Below are 6,453 nucleotides of genomic sequence, written 5' to 3'. Positions count from 1 at the left end.
AAACGAGGTTTTCCATAGTTAAAAAACCAGCCATGGTCTTTCGATTTACTTTCAAAAGAACATGGCAGCAGTTTAGATGCAGGGGAAGTTTTTTCAAAAAAAGGCCACTTTTTTGGAAAAAACCCTGTAGTCTAGACACACCCTGGCTACATCTACATTGGCAAGATTTTGCACAAATACTTTTAACGCAAGAGTTTTTGCATTAAAGTATTTGTGCAAGAGAGCGTCTACACTGGCATGTACTTTTGTGCAAGAGATGTGCTTTTGCGCAAAAGCATCCGTGCCGGTGTAGACGCTCTCTTGCGCAAGAAAGCTCCGATGGCCATTTTAGCCATCGAGATTTCTTGTACAAGAAATTCATGTTGCCTGTCTACACTGGCCTCTTGCGCAAGAACACTTCTTCAAGAGGGCTTATTCCTGAGCGGGCGCATCATAGTTCTTGCGCAAGAACTCGCGGCCAGTGTAGACAGGCGGCAAGTTTTTGCGCAAAATCTCGCAAATGTAGACACGGCCCCTGAGCGTCCTCCTGGTCCTTCTGGGCCAGGATCCGTTGCATGCCTTGGAGGATGACCACGTGCTGTCTCATCAGGTCCCCCTGGACCCTCCTGCACTTGTAGCTCCCCCAGGGTCAGGCGGCTGCCTCAGCTGGCGGTGATCGCCCATTAGTGATGCTAGTCCGGCTGTGGAGAATAAAGAGGAAGAGGCGGTCAGTCATCCATGCAGACACTGTCCCTGAGTCCGTGCCCTCCTCTGTGAGCTGAGAACAAGAGTCCTCAGGCTAGAGGGCAGGGATGTTCCAGGAGCAAGGCTATGTGTGGCCTGGACATCGGCCCTGCCTCACAGAGGCCCTGAGGTGCCCAGGGGACCATGCTTCTTGCTCCCCCCCATCCTCATCCCACAGACAGGCAGGGCAAGGGAAGTGGTCGGCCACAGTGGGATGCCATGGGCAGGAGAGGGGCCTGGAGCAGTCTGCTCTTCCATGGGGGCTGCACGCACACCTGCCAGCGCTGTCCGTGGAAGTGGGCGGTGCCTCAAGTGTGCAGGCATTCCCGTGCGTCGTGTGCGGCACTCCTACGTCTGTGTGCAGCCATGTGTGTGCCCTTGTCCCCAGCCTGCTTCCAGCAGTGGTTAGTGGTGGGAGGGCATCTCCCCATCTCCCACAGGGGTCAGATGTGTGTGTGGCCTCCCCAGAGCCCGTGAACAGGACCCTGGGGACAGGGCCGGATGGAGGCATGGGTGAGCCGGGCAGCTGCCCAAGGCGCCAGCCGATGAGGGGCGCCTAATGGCAGCTGTAAGGGGTGCATGGCGTCCCTTACAGCTGCCATTAGGAGCCACGTGCCCGGATCCCGCAGCGCCGGCTCCTCGGCGCTGGCCAACAGCACCCTTCCACCCATGGCTGCGGGGCCCTGCACGGCCCAGCGTGCGTGCCAGCAGCGCTGGCCGGACCAGGCTGGGCAGCGCATGTGCTGTGCACCCTGGGGGCAGCCCTGGGCTGCGCGCCAGTGGCCATGACCAGCTCGCGCATGCGCCGAGCGCCCTGGGGGGCGGGCCCACACATGCACCCTGCGCCTGGGGGTGACGCCGCATGCCTGGGCCCAGGGTGCCAAAGGGCTCGGGCTGGCCCTGCCTGGAGGTGCTTTGGGGCTGCCTCCTGGGGCTGCATGTTGCAGACTGGCACTGCATGTAGTTCCACGTGCACGGGTCCCAATTAGTGTGGCAGTCACAGCCACGCAGTGAGGTGCAGCTCTCTGTGCCAGCCCCCTGCCACAGGTGTTGTCCCAGGTGCCTGCAGCTTTAAGAGCTGGCCGGAGACAGGGACTATAGAGTTCTGATTAGTTTAGACGGGGTGGCCACCAGGGCACCTGTGCTATTTCCTGGAGGCCTCTTCTTTCAAAAGAACTCCCTCTTCTGCTCTTTCAGACAAAGACGTCTTCCTCGTGAAAGAACCCCTCCGTTCTTTCAACTTTTTGTCAAAAGAATGCAATAGCAGTATGGACGCAAGTATTTTTTTCTGGACTAACGGCAGTTATTCTGGAAAAACACTGCAGTGTAGACATACCCTAAGAGCCTAAATACCTCTGAGGTTCTGGGCATAAGGCCCTTAGACTTGGTGTCTGCCCTTTAGGTCTGAATAGGGTTTCCTGCCCCGCAGGTATACTAAGAAAGACATGACACTCCCTCACTCCCACCTAATTCTCCACTTGAGTCATTTTCTCCTGTTTTTTGTCTTGTTGCTGAAACTTTCAATTTTCTCTTTTTTTAAAAAAAATATTGTTTTGAGTTTCCCCTGCCACTCTTTTGTGCTACTGTTCTGTCACCTGACGTGGCTACCATTGCATTGAGTCAGCTTAGGGTTATCATCTTTCCTGACCAGAGGGATGGGACACCATTGCTGTAAATGGCGTCCAGTCCATCCAGTTGGGAAAAATGGTAAGCCTAATTGTCAGCTCTTCCTAGTCTTGCCTGTGTACAAGAGATGCTTCATTAAATGATGCAACACAGGAGGCAGTTTGTATTGGCCCATGAGAGACACGGTTATATAGGCCTCTCCGAGCTGTCCAGGCCCCACAGTGGATGCCTCAACCATCAGATGGATGGGACCCATGGTGCCCAGGTAATTATCTGGGAAAATCTAGCACAGGGCAGTCAGAGGGGGTCATGCCCCCAAGCACACACCACAGTGGTGGGACCTGGAACAACCAACAGCCTACTGTGCTCCACCATCTCCCAGCTGGGTTGCTCTACTTCACTATGGTGGTGGCCGGGAAGCAGAGTGTCCTGGCCCTAGTCTCAGTACCCAGTGGGGTGAAGCAGGAGTGGGATTTGGGGGAAGGGATAGAGAGGGCTTGGGGCTCTCAAGTTTTCCAATAAGGGCTGCTGCTAATGCAGCAGCAGCCAGAGCCCAAGACCCTATAAATTGCTGCTGGAGCACCACACACTTTGGGTAGCTCGGAGGGAGGAAGTGCCACACCCCTTATGTGCGAAGCCATGTCCCTTCACCTCACCCAGGGTCCACAAAGGACATCATATGCAGAGACACAACTGGTTTTAATGAAGGAACAAGCCATGAACAGGAATTAATGACAATATTGGACTGCTCTCTGTAACAGAGCAGCATTCACCTCTCTTGAGTACCCCTTCTGGCTAAGCACACGTGCCTGCACTCTCTTGTCTGACTTCGGTGACACAGTCTCTGGCTGAGTCTCACTCATTGTGTGTGCTCATCAAAACCCCTTCCAGGGTACACATCTAATCGGAGCCTATCTTGGTTAGCTCTCTTATGTCCTTTCAAGTTTGTTCCCCACTCAAAGAGAGTGGTGTCCCCAGAGCTACCCCACCAAAATACAGCATTTTTGCCCTTACCTCAGGGCTTTATTTCAAAGTCCCATCACAGTCCAGCACTCGCCAATAGCTCTTCACAAGAGCTGTGTCCAGACTCAGGGTTTTTTTTGAAAAAAGTAGCCTTTTTTCGAAAGAACTTCCCCTGCGTCCAGACTCAAGCCGCGTTCTTTCGAAAGTAAATCGAAAGAATGCGGCTTTTCTTTCGACGGCGGTACACCTAATTCTATGAGGAAGAACGCCTTTTTCGAGGGAGATCCGTCGAAAGTAAGTGAGTGTGGAGGGGGGGAGCCCTTTTTTTCGAAAGTATTGGCCTCCAGGAAGAAGCCCTGGTGGACAATCTGGGCCATGGGTTGCATGTCTGTGGTTCCTGGCTGCAGCCATTCCTTAAAGGGACAGGCACCCTCACAGCCACTTGTTGCAGAGAAGGAGCCAGAGCACACGGCTACTTTGCTGCAGCATGTCCCAGCCCCAAGAGCGTCCTGGCCCTTCCAGAGAGCCTTCTGGGGACCCAGCCAAGGGCTCCAAGCGCCGGGCACCATCCTGGTCTGGCGCAGAGATCAAGAGCCTGCTGGAGCTCTGGGGAGAAGAGGAGGCCTTACAGGCCCTCAAAAGCAGGCGGCGAAACGCAGATATTTATGGCCGCATGGCTGAAGCCCTGGCCCAGACGGGCCACTACCCCCGCACCCAGGACCAGGTGCGGTCCAAAGTAAAAGAGCTGCACCAGGGGTACGTCAAAGCCAGGGAGGAGAGCTCCCGTTCTGGGGCAGCCCCCCACTACTGCCCCTACTACCCCGAGCTGAACCAGATCCTGGGTGGCAGTGGAGAAGCACGCACACCACGGCGGTTCATACAGTCTGGATTGGCAGACCCCGTGGTGGACACTCCCGAGCAGGACCCAGAGCAGTCTGGAGACGGGGACATGGTCCCAGAGGAGGAGGACAGTGAGGAGACGGCGACCCTCACCCTGGAGCCAGTCACCCAGACCCCAGAGGCCTCCCAGGCATCATCTGGCGCAGGAGAGGAAGCAGCAGGTGAGTGCAGTGAGGTTGTGTAACACCCGGGGGGGGGGGAGGTAGGTGGGTGCACATTGGGTGATGCACCAGGGAAACCTGTCATGCTCAGGCTGATGCCCAGTTCACACACACACAGTGTAACCTTCAGAATGTCTGATTCCCCTGTCTCAAGGGAGAGGGCATGCCCTTTTGGACAGCTGTTGCACACATGACTGATTGTGATAGAAATGTAGCCGTGTTACTCTGATCTGAGGAAGTGGGTCTGGCCTAGGAAAGCTCATCCCCTAATAAACCATCCTGTTAGTATTTTAAGTGCTACAGAGTCCAGTTTTTAGGACTGATTGTGTGTTCTTCTTTTCCTCCACAGCCGGACCAGCCGTGGAAGAGGGCCGCAGCACCCCAGCCCCACCTGCCTCTCCATCTCGGGGACATGGGAGCCGCAGACACAGGCGTGTCTACGCGGACATCCTCAGGCAGCACGTGGAGGCTGTGCAGGAGCTGAACTCCATCCTCAGAGAGAGGGCAGAGGCAGAGGATCGCTGGCGTGACCGGCTCATGGACGAGCTGGTCCTGCAGCGCACGTCCCTGTGTGCCACTCTCAGGGAGGTCTGCGGCTTGCCTGCTCCTGTGCCTGGTCCTGCTCCTCCAGCACCCCATGACCCCACCCCACCAAACCCCCCTTCCACAACAGCATCCCTTTCCCTCCTTGGACCTTCCTCTCCCCCAGCCCCCCCCAGTTCCCCAGCCCCTCTCTCCCCCTGGCCCTCCTCTCCCCCAGGCTTCCACGTCCCAAGAGCACCCCAGCCAGCCAACCGACAGGTGCACCACCCGATCCCGTAGCCGTGGAGCACCCCAAACACGAAGCCCAGGCAGGAGAGGGAAATCTGGCAAGCACCGTGCAACCTGATCCCCTTCCCCCCTCCAGGTTTCCAGTCCCCTTCCCCCCTCCAGGTTTCAAGCACCCCCATCACCCCAGTTAAAGCACAAACAAAGGGTTCAACAAAATGTTTCTTTATTGTAAATAGTGTTTTCAACAACAAAAATGAAAAAAAAAATTTGTTATGTTTGCTACATTTATACTATTGTTTGAGAATATGTACAAAAATTAAACATAACATTTTATTTTGCAACACACCCTGGTGTTACTGATGTGTCCAAACAGGGTCAGGAGATGGGTTGTGGAGGGAAGCTTCTATTGGGCCAGGGCCCAGTCCCCAGGCAGAAGCCCCTCAGTAGAGTCAGTGGCCTCCACTGGAGAATTGCTCCCGGAGGGCCTCCCGGATGCCAACAGCAGACTGGTGAGCCTGGCGGATGGCAGCTGTCCGGGGCTGGGCAAAGTGCCTCTCCTGGCCATCAGCACCTCTACCCCACCCTGGTAGGAAGGCATCCCCTTTCCTCTCCACCAGGTTATGGAGAACGCAACACGCGGCCACCACCTCAGGGATGTTGCTCTCCCCCATGTCGAGGCGTGTGAGCAAGCACCGGAATCTGCCTTTTAAACGTCCGAACGCACATTCCACCTGGTTGCGAACCCGGTTAAGGTGAGCATTAAACTGCTCCTTGCTCGCATCCAGGTGGCCGGTGTAGGGCTTCATCAGCCACGGCATCAGGGGATAGGCGGCATCAGCCACTATGCACACCGGCATGTGCACATCCCCAACCGCAAACTCACGATGCGGGAAAAATGTTCCTGCCTGAAGCCTCCGGTAGAGGTACGAGTTCCTGACGATCCGGGCATCGTGTGCCCGCCCTGACCACCCAACACAAATGTCCGAAAACTGGCCACGATGGTCGACCAGGGCCTGGAGGACCATAGAAAAGTAGCCCTTTCTGTTGATGAATTGGGCTGCTCGATGGGGCGGTGCACGGATTGCAATGTGTGTCCCATCGAGCGCTCCTCCGCAATTCGGGAAGCCGAGGGCAGCAAAGCCGGCCATGATGCTGTCCAGATCTGGTAGACAGACGAGCCTGTTGAGCAGCTCTGAATTGATGGCCCTCACCACCTGCAGAACGAGACAGACAACAAAATGTTAGAAGGGGTGCCTTATCTCTTAGGAGGAGAACCCACCGCCCACCTTCCCTCTCAAACACCCCAGGA

The sequence above is a fragment of the Pelodiscus sinensis genome, unplaced genomic scaffold (assembly GCF_049634645.1).
Source record: "Pelodiscus sinensis isolate JC-2024 unplaced genomic scaffold, ASM4963464v1 ctg227, whole genome shotgun sequence".
Taxonomy (NCBI): Eukaryota; Metazoa; Chordata; order Testudines; family Trionychidae; genus Pelodiscus; species Pelodiscus sinensis.
This window is presented reverse-complemented; position numbering follows the sequence as displayed.